The 24879-nt window shown below is 47.8% G+C and overlaps 1 protein-coding gene across 7 annotated transcripts in view; it reads right to left on the reverse strand.

Moving 5' to 3' along the window:
• The window catches only part of ADD2 (adducin 2), a 276848-nt gene that overhangs the window by 166412 nt on the left and 85557 nt on the right, over nucleotides 1–24879 (reverse strand). The window contains exon 1 of one of the 7 annotated variants that reach the window (XM_063932105.1): nucleotides 6294–6316. The exons of 5 other annotated variants lie outside the window; for them this stretch is intronic. The gene's annotated coding sequence lies outside the window, so the exon portion shown is untranslated. Of the gene's footprint in view, nucleotides 1–5889; nucleotides 6179–6293; nucleotides 6317–24879 lie in introns of those variants that run through there. One more of the 7 variants, XM_063932103.1, reaches the window with a different exon arrangement.

Consider the following 24879-nt stretch of genomic DNA (forward strand, 5'->3'; position numbering starts at 1 on the left):
GGACATAAAGGATGCGTACCTTCATGTCCCCATATATGCCCCCCATCAGGAATACCCGAGATTCGCTGTACAGGATTGTCATTACCAATTTCAGACGTTGCCGTTTGGACTTTCCACGGCCCAGAGGATTTTCACCAAGATAATGGCGGAAATGATGGTGGTCCTGCGCAAGCATGGAGTCACAATTATCCCATACTTGGACGATCTCCTGATAAAAGCAAGATCAAGAGAGAAATTGCTGAGCAGTGTGGCGCTCTCTCTGAGAGTGCTCCAGCAACACGGTTGGATTCTAAATCTACCGAAGTCACAGTTGATTCCGACAACTCAACTACCGTTCCTAGGTATGATACTGGATACGGAACAAATGAAGGTCTTCCTCCCAATAGAGAAAGCCCAAGACATCCAGAACATGGTCAGAGACCTGCTAAAACCGAAAAGGGTGTCAGTTCACCAATGCACTCGAGTTCTGGGGAAAATGGTGGCGGCCTACGAGGCCATTCCCTTCGGAAGGTTCCATGCAAGGACTTTTCAATGGGACCTTCTGGACAAGTGGTCCGGGTCCCAACTGCATTTACATCGGAAAATAACTCTGTCCCCAGGAACCAGAGTGTCCCTCCTGTGGTGGTTGCAAAGTGCTCACCTGCTGGAGGGTCGCCGGTTCGGGATTCAGGACTGGATCCTGGTTACCACGGACGCGAGCCTCCGAGGATGGGGAGCGGTCACACAGGGAAAGACTTTTCAGGGTCTTTGGTCAGACCAGGAGTCCTGTCTACACATCAATGTGTTGGAACTCAGGGCCATTTACAACGGCCTTCGACAAGCGGAGAGTTTTCTTCGAAACCTTCCGGTTCTGATTCAATCAGACAATGTCACAGCAGTGGCTCATGTAAACCGCCAAGGCGGGACAAGAAGCAGAGTCGCGATGGCGGAAGCCACAAGGATCCTTCGCTGGGCGGAAAATCATTTAAGCGCTCTGTCGGCTGTCTTCATTCCGGGAGTGGACAACTGGGAAGCAGACTTCCTCAGCAGACACGATCTCCATCCAGGAGAGTGGGGACTTCATCAAGAAGTCTTTGCAGACGTAACACGTCTTTGGGGAACTCCTCAAATAGACATGATGGCATCACGCCTCAACAAAAAACTTCGGAGGTATTGCGCCAGGTCTCGGGACCCTCAGGCAGTAGCAGTAGACGCACTGGTAACACCGTGGGTGTTCGAATCGGTCTACGTGTTCCCTCCTCTTCCTCTCATCACGAAAGTGTTGAGGATCATAAGACGAAGAAGAGTACAGACGATACTCGTTGTCCCAGACTGGCCTCGAAGGGCTTGGTACTCGGAACTACAAGAGATGCTCACAGGAGACCCCTGGCCTCTTCCTATGAGGGAAGACCTGTTGCAGCAGGGGCCCTGTGTATTTCAAGACTTACCGCGGTTGCGTTTGACGGCATGGCGGTTGAACGCCGAATCCTAGCAAAAAAGGGGATTCCGGAAGAGGTCATCCCTACTTTAATAAAGGCTAGGAAGGAGGTGACGATAAAACATTATCACCGTATCTGGCGAAAGTATGTGTCTTGGTGTGAGACCAAGAATGCACCTACGGAAGATTTTCATTTGGGTCGTCTTCTCCACTTCCTACAGACAGGAGTGGATATGGGCCTGAAATTAGGCTCGGTTAAGGTACAGATTTCGGCCCTCTCGATTTTCTATCAGAAGGAATTGGCTTCTCTTCCAGAAGTCCAGACGTTTGTAAAGGGAGTGCTGCACATCCAGCCCCCTTTTGTGCCTCCAGTGACACCATGGGACCTGAACGTGGTGTTGCAGTTCCTAAAATCACACTGGTTTGAACTGCTTAACAAGGTTGAGTTGAAATTTCTTACCTGGAAGGTGGTAATGTTGTTGGCCTTAGCATCAGCAAGGCGAGTGTCAGAATTGGCGGCTCTATCACACAAGAGCCCCTACTTGATTTTTCATGTGGATCGAGCTGAATTGAGGACACGTCCGCAATTTTTGTCTAAAGTGGTTTCGTCGTTCCATATGAATCAACCTATAGTGGTGCCTGTGGCTACCGGTGACCTGGAGGATTCCAGATCCCTGGACGTAGTCAGGGCCTTAAAAATTTATGTAGCCAGGACGGCTAGAATTAGGAAACAGAGGCTCTGTTTGTCCTGTATGCGGCCAATAAGATTGGCGCTCCTGCTTCAAAGCAGACTATTGCTCGCTGGATCTGTAATACGATTCAGCAGGCTCACTCTACGGCTGGATTGCCGGTACCAAATTCGGTTAAGGCCCATTCCACTAGGAAGGTGGGCTCTTCTTGGGCGGCTGCCAGAGGCGTCTCGGCTTTACAACTTTGCCGAGCGGCGACGTGGTCGGGGTCAAACACTTTTGCTAAATTCTACAAGTTTGATACCCTGGCTGATGAGGACCTAGCGTTTGCTCAGTCGGTGCTGCAGAGTCGTCCGCACTCTCCAGCCCGATTGGATGCTTTGGTATAAACCCCATGGTCCTTACGGAGTCCCCAGCATCCTCTAGGACGTAAGAGAAAATAAGATTTTAAACCTACCGGTAAATCTATTTCTCCTAGTCCGTAGAGGATGCTAGGCGCCCGTCCCAGTGCGGAAACTCTGCAAGACTTGTATATAGTTGTTGCTTACATAAGGGTTATGTTACAGTTGACATCGGTCTTGGACCGTTACTGTTATTTTTGTTCATACTGTTAACTGGTTATGTATGTTCCAGGTTACATGGTATGATTGGTGTGGGCTGGTATGAATCTTGCCCTTGGATTGCTAAATCCTGCCTTGTATTGTCCATCTCCTCTGGGCACAGTTCTCTAACTGAGGTCTGGAGGAGGGGCATAGAGGGAGGAGCCAGTGCACACCCATAGTCAAAGTTCTTTTTAGGTGCCCTATCTCCTGCGGAGCCCGTCTATACCCCATGGTCCTTACGGAGTCCCCAGCATCCTCTACGGACTAGGAGAAAAAGATTTACCGGTAGGTTTAAAATCTTATTTTCCCCTGTTCCGCCCCCGCAATGGTCAATGAATACCCCTGCCTGCCCCTCGAACACCTCTGCCTGTCAATCAGGCAGAAGCATTCACAGTTAATGCAACCCAATCACATTAACTGTATGCGCACACACAGGACGGGACCTGCGCATGTGCAGTGCTGTCGGGGTTATTACGGTCGCATTGATTAGCGATGTAACCTGAATACTCCCCTAAGTTCATAGTATTTGACATAATTAGGCTTACCATACTTTCCGTATAAACCAGTACACTAATGAATTACACAGGTTCTGTGCAGTGGCGTAACTTCATCCCAGTCCACCGGAGGCAAGATAGATGTTGCGCTCCGCCCCCCCATGTCAGCTTGTAAAATAAATTACACGCGTATGTCCTATGATAATTAGTTATATCGTCTGTCTCAATACTCACCATCCTGTTACAGCCCATTTCCAGCTAACCTATCAGTCGCTTTGGCCCATGGATGCAGATCCATGCAACTTTGGACAGCTAATTTGACTCAATCACAGAGTGAATTCTCAGCCAATACCAAATGCGAAGTAACATAAAGATTACTCATTACATCTGCAATCTTTGTGATCGCCAGACAATATACAGGGCATTTTAGTGACTGCCAGATAATAATGAGAGTTTTTTTGTGACCGCCAGACAATACTGTAAGCATTTTAATTACTTCCATACACCACTAAAAGCATTTTTGTGACCACCAGACAATACGGAGAGCATTGCAGTGACTGCCATATAATATAGAGACCATCAGTACCCACCATATAACTCATAGCATTGCAGTGCTCATTATATAATGTAGTCTGTCTCAGTGACCACCATATTATGCAAAGTGTCGCAATGCCTGCCAAATAGTGCAGAGTAGCACAGTGACCACTATGTAATGCAGAGTGTCACAGTGTCCGCCATATTGTGCAGAGAGTGTCACAGTGACCACCATATAATGCAAAGAAGGTTGCAGCCCAATATTGAACCACTTGCCCACCCACTCTGTCTCCAGGAGTTCCACATATGGTTACAGACACATATACAGTTACACAGACACATATATACAGGCACATATACGGGGCTAAAGACACATATAGAGAGTTACACAGAGAAATATACAGACACATATAGAGTTACATAGACACCATAAACAGAGTTATAGACATATATACACATATAGAGTTACACAGACACATATACAGTTACACAGACATATATACACACATATACAGAGCTAAAGACACATATAGAGTTACACAGAGACATATACAGACACATATAGAGTTACATAGACACATATAGTATACACAGTTGCAGACACATATATACACATACACATATAGGGGGGTATTCAATAAGTGTCGGAAGCTGCAGTCTTGTCGGAAAGACGGCAGCTTCCGACAGAAATAGGTCGGAAGGAGTTCCGACATATTCATTAGAAGAATTCCCGACTTGTAGGAAAGCATGTGGATCGGCGGAATAGCCACTGATCCATGTGCTTTTGTAGGAAACAAGGCCAAATCTCAATCCGACTTTTAAAAAAGTTGGATTTAGGTAAGCGGAGCGGCGTCCTATGGTGATCGGTGTGGCCGCTAGGGGGAGCGGTGCGGCGGCTAGGGGGAGCGGTGCGGCAGCTACAAGGAGCGGGGATGATAGGTACTTTGACGGCCATTCCCTCCGCCAGGTACCTCTCTCCCTGCAGCGTGCCACTGGGCGTGTTGTGCGGCTCCAGCAACTCCCTGTGTTATTACACACGGGGAGCTGCTGACAACCGCACAGACACCAGCCAAATCCGACAGTCGGATTAGGCTCAAATCCGACAGTCGGATTTGGCCACTCTTTGAATACGGGTTATCGGATCCATTCCGACAAATGTATGTTGGAATGGATCCGACTCTTTTTGAATATACCCCATAGAGTTACACAGACACATATACAGTCAGGTCCAAAAATATTGGGACATCGACACAATTCTCATATTTTGGGCTCTATACACCACAAAAAGTGGGAGGCACATATAGAAACCGTTGTAATTCCTACACCGGTCACCTGATTTGGATGTAAATACCCTCAAATTAAAGCGGAAAGTCTGCAGTTAATCTTGTTTGTTTCATTTCAAATCCATTGTGGTGGTGTATAGAGCCCAAAATATGAGAACTGTGTCGATGTCCCAATATTTATTGACCTGACTGTACAGTTACACAGACATATATATATATATATATATATATACACATACATACACACACATATAGAGTTACACAGAAACATACGCATATACAGAGTTACAGATACATATAGTTACACAGACACATACACAAAGCTACAGACACATACAGTTACACAGAGACATACAGTATACAGACATATATAGAGTTGCACAGACACATATACACATAATGGTGGATATTCAATTGTTTGAAAAGTCGGTTGGGTGTCTGTTTTTTCCTGTCTATTAGATAGGAAAAAACAGACACCCAACTGACTTTTCAAACAATTGAATATCCCCCATAGAGTTACACAGACACATATACAGCCACGTACACAGAGTTACAGGCACATTATCATATATATATAATTACACAGGGATCTAGTTATGTAACCGCCTGTCACAATACCGATGCCGGGATCCTGTCCCCTCACAATCCAAACAATTGGTATGCTGACTAACAGGGACTTTTCCCACTCGTGGGTGTCCACGACACCCATAGAGTGGGAATAGAACCTGTGGCGGGCACAGCTTTCCACCAAGCCCGCAAGGGGCTTCGTTGCGCTCCCCTCGCCGGGCGTGTAAAACCGGGATCCCAACCGCTAGTCACGCGATACCAACCCATTACAACAGACATAATATAATTTATTGTCCCTCATACCTTACAGACTGTCACTGAATGAAAACTTTGACTGCTCTGGCAGGTATATCATCCTACGTTCTTGTTAAAGTGCAGGAATCAGGGCTGTGCTCCATGCTGGATAGCCCTGATCCCTGCTGGGACACTGCTTCCTCCTTCCTTCTGATAATCGAGGATGGCCCTTTGACAGAGGGGGGCCCTGGACACATGCCCCCAGAGACCTCCTGGTACTGAGAGCCCACCATTCTTACTGCAAAGCAAGCAGCTCCCCCACCCTGCTCATATCTGCCTGGGCTGGCTGGGAGGGGAAGTGAGAGTAGCTGGAGGAGCTGTGCTGACTGACAAGGAGAAGGGGGAATAGTATACATAGTGCCAACTGCGGCTAATAATAAAAGAAGAAGTGCCCCATTCAGGTGGCAACTGACTCCATTATCTCCGACTGTTCCGCCCTTGGTTCTGTGGCTGGCTTATTTCACGTCTGTATTTTACCCTATTAATCAGCCACAGAACCTGTGTAATCCATGAGCTCCCCCGTTTAAAGGGATGGTATGGTAAACCCAGACAGGACTACTGTTTCCCAACTCTAGTCCTCAGGAGCACAGGTGTATTTATTACTGGCTGACACGTTTTAAAAGAACCACAGGTGGTACTGATTATTTCACTGTGCTGATAGGAATTGGGAAACACTGCTCTGTCCCATTGCAATATAGTCCAGAGACTAGGTGGGTATATTTAATAAAATGCAGGCTTTTAGAAGTGGAGATGTTGTCCATAGTAACCTTAATTTGTAACTCTTACTGAATCCACTTGTTTTGTCCTGGTCTTACCCCTAACCCCCCATACCTTCAGTTCCCTGCAGCCACTCCCCCATTTTCCTTTACTATGGGGGCACGGTCTATGAGCAGCAAACATGCCCCAGACCCTCTGTCTCCTGTCAACAGATGCTGTGCGCATACGCACAGCATCTATTCAACACCGCTCTGCTAGGCAGAGCAGTGACTGACAGGAGCCTCCCAGCTGCCCCCACCATCACCACTGGACACTGCGGCCTGCAGAAGGGACAGTGGGACAGTCCCCAAAAAAACGTGACTGTCCTGCGAAAATCGGGACAGTTTGGAGGTATGATTAAAATACTGCTGGAGGGTGCGATACGGGGCGGGAGGGGAGGATGGAGATTAGAATCTCGCCCTATGTCTTTTAAAAAAAAAAACTGTTTATTAAACAGCATATACAAAGTACATAAATATAAATTACAGAATCCAGCATATACAAATATTTCAATGCTTTATAAATATAGTAACTGTAAATCAATGTTACTGACACTGTTCTCTTTTTTGATTTTATAAGAATAAGTTATAAACAGTACACGTATATGAGAGTGAAATCACAAAATGGCTTCCTAATTTTCCAATAATATATCAATGTATACAAGATAAGAATGAGGAGTTAGCACCTTCCATGTAGTAAAATATGCTGTTCGTATAGTATAATATTAATACTAGTAATAGTAATATACCCATGCCGCCCCTGATTTTAAGCTAAAAAAGGGCCAGAAGAGGAGTCAATGAAAGTAAAAGCAAACAATAAGCACCTCCATATTGAAGAGGGTACCGTCATGTGGTAGGTGGAATCAAATAATTTGCTTACGTAAAAAATTTTGAAACACCTTTTTCTGTATTGTAAGTCGCCATATGCCTCTTGTGGTATAATATATCTAGCACTGCAATTTTCCATTCAGATAGGGTAGGTGCAGAGCGGGAAATCCAATGTTTAAGAATTAAGTGTTTGGCTACCATGACCATAACAAACAACAGAGGTTTCCATGGGTCTAAGTATTGACCTGCTTCCCAGGCAGAGAACTCTGCAAATAGGAAGGCCGCTGCATTTTTCGTTACTCTCAATTGTAAGGTGGAGTTCAGATAGTCCAAAAATGTATTCCAAAATCTATTTATCTTCCCACAATACCACAAGTTATGAGAGTGAGGCATCAGATTGGCCGCATCTAATATAAGAGCCGGTATCAAAAGACACAAAGTGCTTCCTCTGTGCTGGAGAAAATAGGATTTTAATACCTACCGGTAAATCCTTTTCTCCTAGTCCGTAGAGGATGCTGGGGACTCCAAAAGGACCATGGGGTATAGACGGATCCGCAGGAGACATGGGCACACTAAAAAGACTTTTACTGGGTGTGAACTGGCTCCTCCCTCTATGCCCCTCCCCCAGACCTCAGTTATAGGAACTGTGCCCAGGAGAGACGGACATTTTGAGGAAAGGATTTTTGTTAACTAAGGGCGAGAACACTACCAGCCCACACCACAAACATACCGTACAACTGAAACAACAGGAAACCAGATAACAGTATGAACTAACAACAGCAACAAGCTGAATACAACTGATACACAAACCTCGTGTAACCGAAAATAACCAGTATCAAAACAACTGCAAGGAACAGTCCGCACTGGGATGGGCGCCCAGCATCCTCTACGGACTAGGAGAAAAGGATTTACTGGTAGGTATTAAAATCCTATTTTCTCTTACGTCCTAGAGGATGCTGGGGACTCCAAAAGGACCATGGGGTCTATACCAAAGCTTCAGACCGGGCGGGAGATTGCGGACGACTCTGCAGCACCGATTGAGCAAACATAAGGTCCTCATCAGCCAGGGTATCAAACTTGTAGAATCTAGCAAAAGTGTTTGAACCCGACCATGTAGCTGCTCGGCAAAGTTGAAGCGCCGAGACCCCTCGGGCAGCCGCCCAAGATGAGCCCACCTCCCTGGTAGAATGGGCCTTTACTGACTTCGGCAACGGTAGCCCAGCCGAAGAATGAGCTTGCTGAATCGTATTACAAATCCAGCGTGCAATAGTCTGCTTAGAAGCAGGATTTCCAATCTTGTTGGAAGCATACAGAACAAACAAAGCCTCTGTTTTTCTAGTAAGAGCCGTTCTGGCGACATAAATTTTCAAAGCTCTTACAACATCAAGAGATCCTGGGACTGCCACAGCATCCGTAGCCACAGGTACCACAATAGGTTGATTTACGTGAAACGAAGACACCACCTTCGGCAGAAATTGTTGACGAGTCCTCAATTCCGCTCTATCCACATGAAAAATCAAATATGGGCTCTTGTGAGACAAAGCCGCCAACTCGGACACTCGTCTGGCAGACGCCAAAGCCAAAAGTATGACCACTTTCCAAGTGAGAAACTTCAACCTTACGCAAAGGTTCAAACCAGTGAGACATAAGAAACTGTTATAAGATCCCAATGTGACAATGTTATAAGATCCCAATGTGACTAAAACTAGCCATCTTCTCTTATCTTAAAAAATGTTCTAGATTACACATATAGGGGTTAATGCAATAATTTGCGAAGGGTACGAGTAAGCGTTGCCATGGCGTTTCAATGCCGGTAATGGCACTCAGATTCACACCCCTTGCAGCCTGATTTCTGCCAGAATTTGCTTAAAAATTGCTTGCAGCCCTGTGAGGCAATCAGCACTTTTGTGCGAGTTCGCGTTGCCGTAAAGTACGGCTCCTGCTGCAATGACTCCCGGGTGCGAGAAACTCGCAAATAATTGGATTGACCCCATTAAATGGGATTTTCTAAATGCAGGACAGTTTAAAAAAATTAGCAACTTCTAATATTGTAACATTTTTCAGGTTTTTTTTAAATCGTTCCTTACAGCAAAAAATCTGTTGCTCAGTTGTTCATGCTCCATAAATATCCCCATATAATCTGGGATTTTTCATGTCACGTCACTATAAAATATGCCCAGAGGCTATGCTTAACCATTGTCCATGTAATTGCCTGTATACAGAGTTTGTAAAAAGCTACAAGCCACAGAGCTCTCATTATTAAATAATACACCACTGACACTGGAGTGAGCCATATTGCGCTCATACAGCGCAATTCATTCACAGGTCACTAAGGCCAATCAAATTTACAGTATATTCTACTGTACTGGGAAACCACATTGCAGAAAGCAGTCAGGGTGCAAGAATTTGTCAATGTGTAGAAACACTTCAATAATATCATTTACAATGCCTTAAAAATGTATTAAATCGTGTCTCTACAAAAACCTATATATTTATAAAAGACAAGTATCTGATCACTGGCCATTCGGCATGCGTTTAGCATCCCGTCTATCGGGATTCTGGCAGTCATGTGACTTACACTGAAATCCCTACTTCACTCAGGAAACTTTTGCTGGATCACTGATATCTGACATCCGTAAGGTGAGTATCGGGGTTAAGGTTAGGGCCAGGGGGTTAGAGTTAGACACCAAGGGGGGTTAGGTTAGGCACTGGGGGGGGGGGTTACGGACTGGGGGATAGGATTAGCCATAACCAACGCCCCCCGACAGGGCTGCCATTAGAAATTATGGGGCCCGTGACAGACAAAATAGACAGGACCACTCTCCCCCCCCCCCCCCCCCCCAAAAAAAAAAAAGGTTCTGCTGCACTGCTCCACCCCTATGTGATGTCATACATTGTGATGTTACATATAGGTGGAGTGTTGAGGACTTACAGGAACAATTTACAGAGGGCTGATGTGCAGATAAGGCTTGTTGTAAGAAGTCCTCCTTACGCATCAGACTACTGTTGATTCACAGACTAAGCAGCTCTATAGGTATTGGCGGTAGAAGCCAGGGGTGGGCCCCCCTCTCTGTAAGGGCCCGGGACACCAGTCCCCACAGTCCCCCCCTGATGGCTGCCCTGCCCCCCCCCCCCCCCCCCCCCCGAGGCTTAGCCGTAGCTGACACCCCCCGAGGGTTAGGGTATGGGACAAGAGGGGTGGAAATACTAGCCCCACAGATGTTGGGATCTTCAATGTCAGGATGCTGCGGTTGGTCATGTGCACAGCCAACATGATAGGTTTGTGAACAACACTCATTCACAGACGTATAATTTGAACATACCCGCTGACAGCTAGCGATATATTGGATGTTCGCTCCAATGTCCGTTGTATTGCCTATTGTGTATCCAGCTTTAGTTAACGATATGCTATAATACAAAAAAGTGCTGAACCTAAAAAGTCTGTAACCTTTTCTGTATTTGAACAAATATAAAAGAAAACAAAAAAAACCCAAACACTGCACTGAGCCCAATATTCATTTACACTTCTACAAGGAGTTGAGCTACTACGGAAATGACTGGCAGCAAGACTTGAAGCATACTTACCAACTTTTTAATACTCCTCTCCGGGAGAAGCCTGAAAAGGAGAAGCAGCTGGGCACGTCATGGGGCCGGGCATCTACGTCATTAGGCCCCCGCCCCATCACGGCAATTCCCGCTAATCGTGGGTCCTCTTGGAAGGGGCGAGGCTAAAATGACGGTAACCGTGTCATTATAGCCCTGCCCCCTCCATACGGACCCGTGATTTTTTGCATTTACTCCCTATCCTGCCTGATTAACTAAGAAGCGGGCGGGATGCAGGAGGAGAACCCACTCTTCCAAGTGTGTGGGGGACTACCCTTAAAATTGTGAGCCTCCGACATGTAGGTAAGTATAACTTGAAGGTGTGTTACCCCTCACTCTTTAGAACCCCACAACAATAACAGCTGGGGCTCTTTCTGTCCCACAGGCTGTAGGTGCTGCAGTAATTAACAAGATCGGTCCTTCTAAAATAGGCAAACGCAGAGGGAGTTTCCATTTCCCTGGAAACCCCATGGCCAGCATCTCAAATCATGACCACATCACCATGTGATATAAGGCCTAATTCATGTTTGTACTCTATGGCCAATATTTACCTAAGTGAGCGATTATCTGTAGATGCATGTGCTGCAATTGCACTGCGCATGCATCAAGGTGCCGTTGTGATCCCACTCACAATAAGGATTTCATGGGAAAGTGATTAACAAGAAGTGACATTCTGGAGGTGTTAATGGGGAGTCATTGCCATTTTCGGGGCGTATCTCTGCTATCAGCTGCAGTCTCGTCTGTACAAAAACATGGCATCTGCATCGCTACTGCCATGTCCAATCTGCGTAGCCATAGGCCAACCCTTAGATCCAATGTTCCTCTTTTTGCGTATAGGCTGTGAATGTGTACGCAATTGTGAATGAGTTTGCAATGGCTCCAGTGAGCGTCTCTTTTCATTTCTGGACAGCAGCTTCACTTGCTAACATCAGCAGTTGTGATGTCAAGCAAATTAACATGAACTAGGGCTATAATATGATGTTCCCACTGAGCACCAACATGCTGTACATAATTACTGTACTTGCTCTACCAGAACGGTAGTTCCCTGGACCTGTGAATGAACCACTAGCACACTTCCTAGTTCCTAGTGAAGTGGGCAAGATGGGCAGAATAATGCCGGCAATTACAGGTCTACAGGAAGCAGGCTAGTATGACCCTATTCTATGAGATTAGTAAGCAGTATAAGGGACAGAAAGGAGCTGCTGCATATGTCCAGTGGCAGCAGTTTCTCCTCAAGGGGCACATGGTCAAATCTGGGAGGTGTGGACACACTTGCTCAAGAAAAAATATAATGTCAAATATAATGTGGGGTGCAGCTGGCTTGGCCTCCCTCTTAGTGCCCCTGCTTCTCTTACCAAAGGGGTCATTCAGACCTGATCGCTCGCTAGCTATTTTTTGCAGCGCTGCGATCAGATAGTCGCTACCTATAGGGAAGTGTATTTTAGCTTTGCAAGTGTGCGATCGCATGTGCAGCCAAATGGTACAAAAAAGTTTTGTGCAGTTTCTGAGTAGCTCAGACCAGCCGCTGCGACCACTTCAGCCTGTTCTGGACCGGAATTGACGTCAGACACCCGCCCTGCAAATGCTTGGACACTAGAGATGTGCACCGGAAATTTTTCGGGTTTTGTGTTTTGGTTTTGGGTTCGGTTCCGCGGCCGTGTTTTGGGTTCGAACGCGTTTTGGCAAAACCTCACCGAATTTTTTTTGTCGGATTCGGGTGTGTTTTGGATTCGGGTGTTTTTTTCAAAAAACCCTAAAAAAACAGCTTAAATCATAGAATTTTGGGGTCATTTTGATCCCAAAGTATTATTAACCTCAATAACCATAATTTCCACTCATTTTCAGTCTATTCTGAACACCTCACACCTCACAATATTATTTTTAGTCCTAAAATTTGCACCGAGGTCGCTGGATGACTAAGCTCAGCGACCCTAGTGGCCGACACAAACACCTGGCCCATCTAGGAGTGGCACTGCAGTGTCACGCAGGCTGGCCCTTCCAAAAAACACTCCCCAAACAGCACATGACGCAAAGAAAAAAAGAGGCGCAATGAGGTAGCTGTGTGAGTAAGCTAAGCGACCCTAGTGGCCGACACAAACACCTGGCCCATCTAGGAGTGGCACTGCAGTGTCACGCAGGCTGGCCCTTCCAAAAAACACTCCCCAAACAGCACATGACGCAAAGAAAAATGAAAGAAAAAAGAGGTGCAAGATGGAATTGTCCTTGGGCCCTCCCACCCACCCTTATGTTGTATAAACAGGACATGCACACTTTAACCAACCCATCATTTCAGTGACAGGGTCTGCCACACGACTGTGACTGAAATGACGGGTTGGTTTGGACCCCCACCAAAAAAGAAGCAATTAATCTCTCCTTGCACAAACTGGCTCTACAGAGGCAAGATGTCCACCTCATCATCATCCTCCGATTCATCACCGTGTACATCCCCCTCCTCACAGATTATCAATTCGTCCCCACTGGAATCCACCATCACAGCTCCCTGTGTACTTTGTGGAGGCAATTGCTGCTGGTGAATGTCTCCATGGAGGAATTGATTATAATTCATTTTAATGAACATCATCTTCTCCACATTTTCTGGAAGTAACCTCGTACGCCGATTGCTGACAAGGTGAGCGGCGGCACTAAACACTCTTTCGGAGTACACACTTGTGGGAGGGCAACTTAGGTAGAATAAAGCCAGTTTGTGCAAGGGCCTCCAAATTGCCTCTTTTTCCTGCCAGTATACGTACGGACTGTCTGACGTGCCTACTTGGATGCGGTCACTCATATAATCCTCCACCATTCTTTCAATGGGGAGAGAATCATATGCAGTGACAGTAGACGACATGTCCGTAATCGTTGGCAGGTCCTTCAGTCCGGACCAGATGTCAGCATCAGCAGTCGCTCCAGACTGCCCTGCATCACCGCCAGCGGGTGGGCTCGGAATTCTGAGCCTTTTCCTCGCACCCCCAGTTGCGGGAGAATGTGAAGGAGGAGATGTTGACAGGTCGCGTTCCGCTTGACTTGACAATTTTCTCACCAGCAGTTCTTTGAACCCCTGCAGACTTGTGTCTGCCGGAAAGAGAGATACAACGTAGGTTTTAAATCTAGGATCGAGCACGGTGGCCAAAATGTAGTGCTCTGATTTCAACAGATTGACCACCGTGAATCCTTGTTAAGCGAATTAAGGGCTCCATCCACAAGTCCCACATGCCTAGCGGAATCGCTCTGTGTTAGCTCCTCCTTCAATGTCTCCAGCTTCTTCTGCAAAAGCCTGATGAGGGGAATGACCTGACTCAGGCTGGCAGTGTCTGAACTGACTTCACGTGTGGCAAGTTCAAAAGGTTGCAGAACCTTGCACAACGTTGAAATCATTCTCCACTGCGCTTGAGACAGGTGCATTCCACCTCCTATATCGTGCTCAGTTGTATAGGCTTGAATGGCCTTTTGCTGCTCCTCCAACCTCTGAAGCATATAGAGGGTTGAATTCCACCTCGTTACCACTTCTTGCTTCAGCTAATGGCAGGGCAGGTTCAGGAGTTTTTGGTGGTGCTCCAGTCTTCTGTACGTGGTGCCTGTACGCCGAAAGTGTCCCACAATTCTTCTGGCCACCGACAGCATCTCTTGCACGCCCCTCTCGTTTTTTAAATAATTCTGCACCACCAAATTCAAGGTATGTGCAAAACATGGGACGTGCTGGAATTTGCCCATATTTAATGCACACACAATATTGCTGGTGTTGTCCGATGCCACAAATCCACAGGAGAGTCCAATTGGGGTAAGCCATTCTGCGATGATCTTCCTCAGTTGCCGTAAGAGGTTTTTAGCTGTGTGCGTATTCTGGAAAGCGGTGATACAAAGCGTAGCCTGCCTAGGAAAGAGTTGGCGTTTGCGAGATGTTGCTACTGGTGCCGCCGCTGCTGTTCTTGCGGCGGGAGTCCATACATCTACCCAGTGGGCTGTCACAGTCATATAGTCCTGAGTCTGCCCTGCTCCACTTGTCCACATGTCCGTGGTTAAGTGGACATTGGGTACAACTGCATTTTTTAGGACACTGGTGAGTCTTTTTCTGAGGTCTGTGTACATTTTCGGTATCGCCTGCCTAGAGAAATGGAACCTAGATGGTATTTGGTACCGGGGACACAGTACCTCAAACAAGTCTATAGTTGGCTCTGCAGTAATGATGGATACCGGAACCACGGTTCTCACCGCCCAGGATGCCAAGGCCTCAGTTATCCGCTTTGCAGCAGGATGACTGCTGTGATATTTCATCTTCCTCGCAAAGGACTGTTGGACAGTCAATTGCTTGGTGGAAGTAGTAAAAGTGGTCTTACGACTTCCCCTCTGGGATGACCATCGACTCCCAGCAGCAACAACAGCAGCGCCAGCAGCAGTAGGCGTTACACGCAAGGATGCATCGGAGGAATCCCAGGCAGGAGAGGACTCGTCAGAATTGCCAGTGACATGGCCTGCAGGACTATTGGCATTCCTGGGGAAGGAGGAAATTGACACTGAGGGAGTTGGTGGGGTGGTTTGCGTGAGCTTGGTTACAAGAGGAAGGGATTTACTGGTCAGTGGACTGCTTCCGCTGTCGCCCAAAGTTTTTGAACTTGTCACTGACTTATGATGAATGCGCTGCAGGTGACGTATAAGGGAGGATGTTCCGAGGTGGTTAACGTCCTTACCCCTACTTATTACAGCTTGACAAAGGCAACACACGGCTTGACAAATGTTGTCCGCATTTCTGTTGAAATACTTCCACACCGAAGAGCTGATTTTTTGGGTATTTTCACCAGGCATGTCAATGGCCATATTCCTCCCACGGACAACAGGTGTCTCCCCGGGTGCCTGACTTAAACAAACCACCTCACCATCAGAATCCTCCTGGTCAATTTCCTCCCCAGCGCCAGCAACACCCATATCCTCCTCATCCTGGTGTACTTCAACACTGACATCTTCAATCTGACTATCAGGAACTGGACTGCGGGTGCTCCTTCCAGCACTTGCAGGGGGCGTGCAAATGGTGGAAGGCGCATGCTCTTCACGTCCAGTGTTGGGAAGGTCAGGCATCGCAACCGACACAATTGGACTCTCCTTGTGGATTTGTGATTTCGAAGAACGCACAGTTCTTTGCTGTGCTTTTGCCAGCTTAAGTCTTTTCATTTTTCTAGCGAGAGGCTGAGTGCTTCCATCCTCATGTGAAGCTGAACCACTAGCCATGAACATAGGCCAGGGCCTCAGCCGTTCCTTGCCACTCCGTGTGGTAAATGGCATATTGGCAAGTTTACGCTTCTCCTCCGACGATTTTATTTTAGATTTTTGAGTCCTTTTTTTACTGATATTTGGTGTTTTGGATTTTACATGCTCTGTACTATGACATTGGGCATCGGCCTTGGCAGACGACGTTGATGGCATTTCATCGTCTCGGCCATGACTAGTGGCAGCAGCTTCAGCACGAGGTGGAAGTCGATCTTGATCTTTCCCTATTTTTGGAACCTCAACATTTTTGTTCTCCATATTTTAATAGGCACAACTAAAAGGCACCTCAGGTAAACAATGGAGATGGATGGATACTAGTATACTTATGGATGACGAGTGACTGCCGACACAGAGGTAGCTACAGCCGTGGACTACCGTACTGCGTCTGCTAGTATAGACTGGATGATAATAATATAAAAAATATATATCACTACTGCAGGACAGGTATATATTATATAATGACTGACCTGCTGGACACTGTCAGCAGCAGACTCCTAAACTACTAGTATGAAGAAGATAGAAAAAAAAAAAACCACCACAGGTAGGTATACAATTATGGACGAGCACTGCCGACATGGACGAGCACTGCCGACACAGAGGTAGCTACAGCCGTGGACTACCGTACTGCGTCTGCTAGTATAGACTGGATGATAATGATATAAAAAATATATATATATCACTACTGCAGGACAGGTATATATTATATAATGACGGACCTGCTGGACACTGTCAGCAGCAGACTCCTAAACTACTAGTATGAAGAAGATAGAAAAAAAAAACCCCACCACAGGTAGGTATACAATTATGGACGAGCACTGCCGACACAGAGGTAGCTACAGCCGTGGACTACCGTACTGCGTCTGCTAGTATAGACTGGATGATAATGATATAAAAAATATATATATATATCACTACTGCAGGACAGGTATATATTATATAATGACGGACCTGCTGGACACTGTCAGCAGCAGACTCCTAAACTACTAGTATGAAGAAGATAGAAAAAAAAAACCCCACCACAGGTAGGTATACAATTATGGACGAGCACTGCCGACACAGAGGTAGCTACAGCCGTGGACTACCGTACTGCGTCTGCTAGTATAGACTGGATGATAATGATATAAAAAATATATATATTATATATCACTACTGCAGGTATATATTATAATATAATGAATGACGGACCTGCTGGACACTGTCTGTCAGCAGAATGCGTTTATAGAATAAAAAAAAAAAACACCACACGAGTGTTTAACTTTTTCAGGCAGACAATATACTGGTGGTCACTGGTCAGTCACACTGGCAGCAAAAGTGTGCACTGTTATGTACTCCTGCTATAACTGCTCCCCAGTCTCCCCCACAATTAAGCTGTGTGAGCAGTGAGCACTCAGCACAGTCAGATATACATAGATGATATTGGACACGCCTGCGTTTTTCCAAACACTCCCAGCTGACACCCAGAAACACCTTCTTCCTGTCAATCACCTTGCGATCGGCTGCGCGAATGGATTCTTCGTACAATCCATCGCCCAGCAGCGATCCGCTTTGTAGCCATATGACACACCTGTGCATTGTGGTGCATACGTATGCACAGTTCTGACCTGATCGCAGCGCAGCAAAAAATCCTAGCGTGCGATCAGGTCTGAATGACCCCCCAAATCTGCTGTGTTTGGGATCTGAGAGCACAACCAGTGCTGCTGACCAGAGAGAGGCTGCAAGCAAGAGGAGACAGACATCTTACCGTGAAATGTATATTTTTTGTGGGATGTTTAACCTTTTCCTGACTACTTGCTATTATGTTATTTACATGATATATATGTTTGATACAGAAAGTCCTATTTTTTTTAAAACTGTATTTCCTTCAGCCAATAACATACCTCCCAACTTCGATAACATACCTCGTGGCCCGGAAAGGGGGTGTGGCCTAGGTTAAAGATGGCCGTGGCTTCGTGGCACTGATCCATTTTCCAGCACTTTGCCCCCTGCTCACCTCCCTGTACTGAATAGATACAGTGTGCACGGGGCATCTATTCAGAGATCACTCGCTGCTTTGCAGAGCAGCGGGTGATAAAAGGATCTCTCAACTGCCCCCTCCCCACCTGCGGTACAATGCTGTCCTCGGTTGGGACAGCGGGACAGTGCCCGAATAGCGGTACTATCCCGCTAGAATCGGGACAGTTGGGAGGCATGCTATAATCAGACCCGGCCTTAGCTATAGACAGGCTAGGCATTTGCCTAGGGCATCCAAGCATGTCTAGGGGCATCCAAGCATGTCCCTGCAGTATCTCATGGTGGGAGGGACAGTCTGTAAACTATCTGTTACTTTCTAAATGTATTCAATCAGTACTTGTACACTGCTGTTTACATTTGTCAAATAGAATCGCACACAGGCCCTCATTCCGAGTTGTTCGCTCGCTAGCTGCTTTTAGCAGCTTTGCACACGCTAAGCCGCCGCCTACTGGGAGTGAATTTTAGCTTTGCAGAATTGCGAACGATAGATTCGCAGAATTACGAAAAGAAATTTCTTTGCAGTTTCTGAGTAGCTCGAGACTTACTCTGCCACTGCGATCAGTTCAGTCAGTTTCGTTCCTGGTTTGACGTCACAAACACACCCAGCGTTCGCCCAGACACTCCCCCGTTTCTCCAGCCACTCCCGCGTTTTTCCCAGAAACGGCAGCGTTTTTTTGCACACACCCATAAAACGGCCAGTTTCCGCCCAGAAACACCCACTTCCTGTCAATCACACTCCGATCACCAGAACGAAGAAATTTCTTCGTTAAGCCGTGAGTAAAATACCAAACTTTTTTGCAAATTTACTTGGCGCAGACGCACTGCGAACATTGCGCATGCGCAGTTTGCGACTAATCGCTCCGTTGCGAAAAACACTAACGAGCGAACAACTCGGAATGAGGGCCACTGTCCCTTGAACTCCCTCCGACATGCTTGAATGCCCCTGACTTGTGAGACCTTAGATAGCAGAAGCCCAGTAACTGCAATTCCTGGACCTGTAACATTTTCACTGACTATATAAGGTTATTACTGGATGGCTCCTTATGATACCACATGTGTATTGTGGAAGACTGCTCCACATAAATCTGACATCACATATACTGCTTGTGCACATGGGGAGGGAGACCCTGCTATCCTGTGTCCCTTATCCCTGTTCAAACCCCAGGTGTCTGCAGGGATATAACATGGGCAGTGTTCTCCCTACACTTTATTTCTCAGTCAGTCCATGCCATAAAATTCCCTTGCCATCCACCACTGTAACGTGGTCAGTAAGTTGCATTGCGCTATTTCTATATGAAACGTCAGTGCAGTGTGACTTTCAGATGCGTCAGACTGGAGAGCAGGGCATATTGCTCCTGCAGTATAAAATAAAGGGCATGCAGTTGCCGGGAGTAACACCAGCAAACACACTGAGCAGTGAAGAGAATGGACAGTTGCTACATGTTTGATACTGGTCTTTGTGTATAACCACCAAGTATGGCAGGATCTGGACTTTGCTGCCATCTGTGTCCAACCAGCAAGCTAAAATATAGGATGAGGCTTGCAAAGGACGGTATATCCTGTGAGGTCACATCCCTTGTAAGGGTGCCCCTTTAACGGGTTCGAGCGCAAGCACTCATCCATCCTGCCACCCCCATGTCACAAAAAGCAGTCACGGATCTAGGGAGCTGCATGGGCGCACACACTGGCTGCAAGCTCACCAGCAAGCAAAAGTAAGTTTTATTACAGAAAAAAGCTACTAGCATTACTAATGTGGGGCATATGTGTAAGGTGAATTGCTGTGTGGAATTATGTGTATTATGGGCAATACTAATGTGGTTCATATGTGTAAGGTGAATTCCTGTGTGGAATTATGTGTATTATGGGCATTACTAATGTGGGGCATATGTGTAAGGTGCATTACTGTGTGGAATTATGTGTATTATGGGCATTACTGTGGGGAATTATGCAGGGTTGAAGTGGCCCACAGGGGCACAGGCAGAGCCGGATTAAGGGGGGGGGGGCCCCAAGGGGTACATTACCCTGGTCCCCCCTTTCCCAAGGGCCCCCCGTCCCTGCCATCCACCACAGGGTGTGTGGCTGGCTGCTACTGTGGGGGTGAGGGTGCAGGCTGTGTGACTGTGCTGGGTGCAGGGTTGCGACTGCCATTGCCTTGGACTTCCTTCAGGGGCAGCCGCTCCCGCTGTACCCTGTCACACACGACTACACTGCATTTCCCCCCTCTGCTCCTCCCCCCGTGCGCCGGCGATCTCTCACGCAACACAAAGCATTTCCCGCCCTCCACCCCTGCTGGAGATCTGAGATGCTCGACTCCGTCCTCAGCATCCCCGCCACCCACCCTCCTCCAGCAGCATGTGTGGGGTGAAACAGTTACCGACCTCTCCCTACAGTGTGGCTCCATGGTACTGCAATGGCGCAGACACTCTGCTCCTGCTGCCGCCGGCCTCCTCTTCAGCCTGTGCCTGGATCCGCGGGCCTCACTAGCGGTGAGTGACATGAGAGCCCTGTGACCTCCTGCCCCTACCCCCCTGTGTGTGGCCCCATGTACCTACTTCCTTATGTGTTTGTGGCACCCTCTACCCCCCTCAGCCTGTTGTGTGCCCCCCCTGTGCCCCCTGTGTGTGTGTGTGTGTGTGTGTGTATGACAGTGTCCTCCTGCCCAACCCAACACCCTGCGTGTGGCCCCTCTACCCCCTGTCCTATGGGTGTGTGGCACTATCAAATGCCAAACGCCCCCCCCCCCCCTACATTGTTGTGTGGCCCCCTGTGCCCCCTGTGTGTGTATGACACCTTGTGTCCTCCTGCCCATCCCAATCCCCTGTGTGTGGCCCCTCTACCCCCTGTCCTATGGGTGTGTGGCACTATCAAATGCCAAACGCCCCCCCCCCCCCTACATTGTTGTGTGGCCCCCTGTGTGTGTATGACACCTTGTGTCCTCCTGCCCATCCCAACCCCCTGTGTGTGGCCCCTCTACCCCCTGTCCTATGTGTGTGTGGCACCATCTACCGCCCCCCCCCCCCCCACATTGTTGTGTGGCCCCCTGTGCCTACTGACTTTGAGTGTGTGTGTCACCCTGTGCCCCCCCTACTCCTGTGTGTATAACATTCTGTGCTCTCCCAAGTGTGGTGCATTGTGTGTCCCCTGCCCCTGTGTTCGTGATACCCTGTGCCCCCATTCCTCTATGTTTGATACACTCAGCACCCCCTGCACCTCTCTGTGTGTGGCGCCCAGTATGTATGTATGTATATATATATATATATATATATAGCAATGCAGGTGGCACTCAGAGTCTTGTAGCGTTTAGTGAAAAAACTTTGATATGTTTACTTAAACGTTTTGGGGATCGAGTCCCCTTCATCAGGAAACAAAGCATTTATAAACGCTACAAGTCTCTGAGTGCCGCCTGCATTGCTATATGGAGTGACACTTCAAAGTAGAGGGCACCAGAGCAAGATAATTAATAGCAGAGAGTGGAGTGCCGGATCAAGCCTGGTAAAAAATAAATAAATATATATATATTTTTTTATTTTAGTCCATGGGGGCCCCCTGCTCTTTAGTGCCCCTGGCCTCCTGGAGCCTTAATCCAGCTCTGGGCACAGGGTAACCCCCCGGTTGGCCCCACTGACTGAGTGTTGCTAGGTCAGATGCAGAACTAGTGGCGGTGCTAGGGGGCACCTGCCAAAATTTTGCCTAGGGCATCAAATTGGCTAAGGCCAGCTTTGGCTATAATGTAGACCAGTTATTTTCAACCCTATTTTTACTCGCGGCACACTGAATATTATTTAAAAATTGCAAAAGCACACCATCCGTTCACCACAGAAAAAAAAACCAAAACAATAAAACACACATTGGCCCTCACAGTAATAAAAAAACGAGTTTTATGGTAAGAACTTACCTTTGTTAAAACTCTTTCTGCGACGTACACTGGGCTCCACAAGGATAGACATTGGGGGTGTAGAGTAGGATCTTGATCCGAGGCACCAACAGGCTCAAAAGCTTTGACTGTTCCCAAGATGCATAGCGCCGCCTCCTCTATAACCCCGCCTCCCTGCACAGGAGCTCAGTTTTTAGTTAACCAGCCCAATGCAGTAGCAGGAAAAGAGACGACAACAGTTAGTAGCCACAAACACCACATTCTCACGACAGGAGAAGTGTCAGCGGCTAATGCCATACCAACCCAAAGAAGCTAAGTGCATCAGGGTGGGCGCCTTGTGGAGCCCAGTGTACCTCGCAGAAAGAGTTTTAACAAAGGTAAGTTCTTACCATAAAACTCGTTTTCTGCTGCGGGGTACACTGGGCTCCACAAGGATAGACATTGGGGATGTCCTAAAGCAGTTCCTTATGGGAGGGGACGCACTGTAGCGCGCACAAGAACCCGGCGTCCAAAGGAAGCATCCTGGGAAGCGGCAGTATCGAAGGCATAGAACCTTATAAACGCGTTCACTGAGGACCACGTAGCCGCATTGCACAACTGTTCAAGGGTCGCACCACGGCGGGCCGCCCAAGAAGGTCCAACAGACCGAGTAGAATGGGCCGTAATGTGAGCAGGAGCTGATAGACCAGCCTTCACATAAGCTTGTGCAATCACCATTCTAATCCATCTGGCCAAAGTCTGCTTGTGAGCAGGCCAGCCACGTTTGTGAAAACCAAACAGAATAAAGAGAGAATCCGATTTCCTAACAGAAGCAGTTCTCTTCACATAGATACGGAGAGCCCGTGCCACATCCAAAGACCGCTCTTTGGAAGACAAGTCAGGAGAGACCAGGGCCGGAACCACAATCTCCTGGTAAAGGTGAAACGAAGATACCACCTTAGGCAAATATCCGGGACGAGTTCGAAGAACCGCGGAAGCAATAGCCAGCAAAAACACCACCTTAAAAGAAAGCCACTTAAGGTCAGCTGAGCCAAGAGGTTCAAATGGAGACTCTCGCAACGCCTCCAACACCACCAACAAGTCCCAAGGAGCCACAGGATACGCAATACACCCTGACTTGGATACGCAACACACCCTGAGTAAAGGTATGAACATCAGGCAAGGTCGCAATTTTTCTCTGAAACCACACTGACAAGGCAGGAATATGAACCATGAGGGAAGCCAGACGCAGGCCTACATCTAGGCCCTGCTGCAGAAAGGCCAAAAGTTTGGCCGTACTAAACTTGGAAGCGGCATAATTGTTAGATGCGCACCAAACAAAGTAAGAATGCCACACCCTATGGTAAATCCGAGCAGAAGCTGGTTTCCGGGCCCGCAACATAGTTTTAATGACCGCCTCAGAAAAACCTTTAGCCCTCAAGACGGAAGCTTCAAGAGCCACGCCGTCAAAGGCAGTCGGGCCAGGTCCTGGTAGACACAGGGGCCCTGAACGAGGAGATTTGGGCGTTGTGGAAGTAGAATTGGACGCTCTGACGATAGGCCCTGCAGGTCTGAGAACCAATGCCGTCTGGGCCACGCTGGAGCTATGAGAAGCCGAATTCCTCCTTCTTGCTTGAACTTCCGAATTACCCTGGGCAGGAGTGACACCGGAGGGAACACGTACGGCAGCCGAAACCTCCATGGCACCGCCAGCGCATCCACGAATGCTGCTTGAGGATCCCTTGTCCTTGCTCCGAAGACCGGAACCTTGTGATTGTGTTGAGACGCCATCAGATCCACGTCTGGAAGGCCCCACCTTTCCACTAAGAGTTGAAACACTTCTGGATGGAGGCCCCACTCTCCAGCGTGTACGTCCTGACAACTGAGAAACTCCGCTTCCCAATTTAGGACTCCCGGAATGAATATTGCCGATATGGCCGGTAGATGGCGTTCTGCCCATTGAAGAATCCGTGAGACTTCCTTCATTGCCAAGTGGCTGCGAGTGCCGCCTTGATGATTTATATAAGCCACTGTGGTGGCGTTGTCCGACTGTACTTGAAAAGGATGGTTCTGTATTAAATGCTGGGCCAGGTTCAATGGCAATTCCAGAATGTTGATCGGGAGGAGAGACTCCTCCTTGGTCCACCGACCCTGAAGGGAGTGTTGCTCCAACACCGCGTCCCAACCCCTTAGACTGGCATCCGTCGTCAACAGGACCCAGTCGGATATCCAGAAGGGACGGCCCCTGCACAATCGTTCGTCCTGGAGCCACCAGTACAGCGACAGACGGACCTCCGGAGTCAATGAGATCATGTGAGACCTGATCCGGTGAGGCAGGCCATCCCACTTGGCCAGGATCAGCCTCTAGAGGGGGCGAGAATGGAATTGAGCATACTCCACCATGTCGAATGCTGACACCATGAGGCCCAGCACCTGCATCGCCGAATGTATCGACACTTGCAGATGAGAGAGGAAGCAACGAATCCTGTCCTGAAGCTTCAGGACTTTCTCCTGAGACAAGAACAACCGCTGGTTGTGAGTGTCCAATAGTGCTCTCAGGTGCACCATGCTCTGAGCAGGGACCAGGGAGGATTTCTTCCAGTTGATGAGCCACCCGTGGGCTTGTAGAAACCGGACAGTCAGATCCAAGTGACGTAGGAAATTTCTGGGGAATTTGCCAGGATCAACAAG

The sequence above is a fragment of the Pseudophryne corroboree genome, chromosome 6 (assembly GCF_028390025.1).
Source record: "Pseudophryne corroboree isolate aPseCor3 chromosome 6, aPseCor3.hap2, whole genome shotgun sequence".
In the NCBI taxonomy this organism is placed as follows: domain Eukaryota; kingdom Metazoa; phylum Chordata; class Amphibia; order Anura; family Myobatrachidae; genus Pseudophryne; species Pseudophryne corroboree.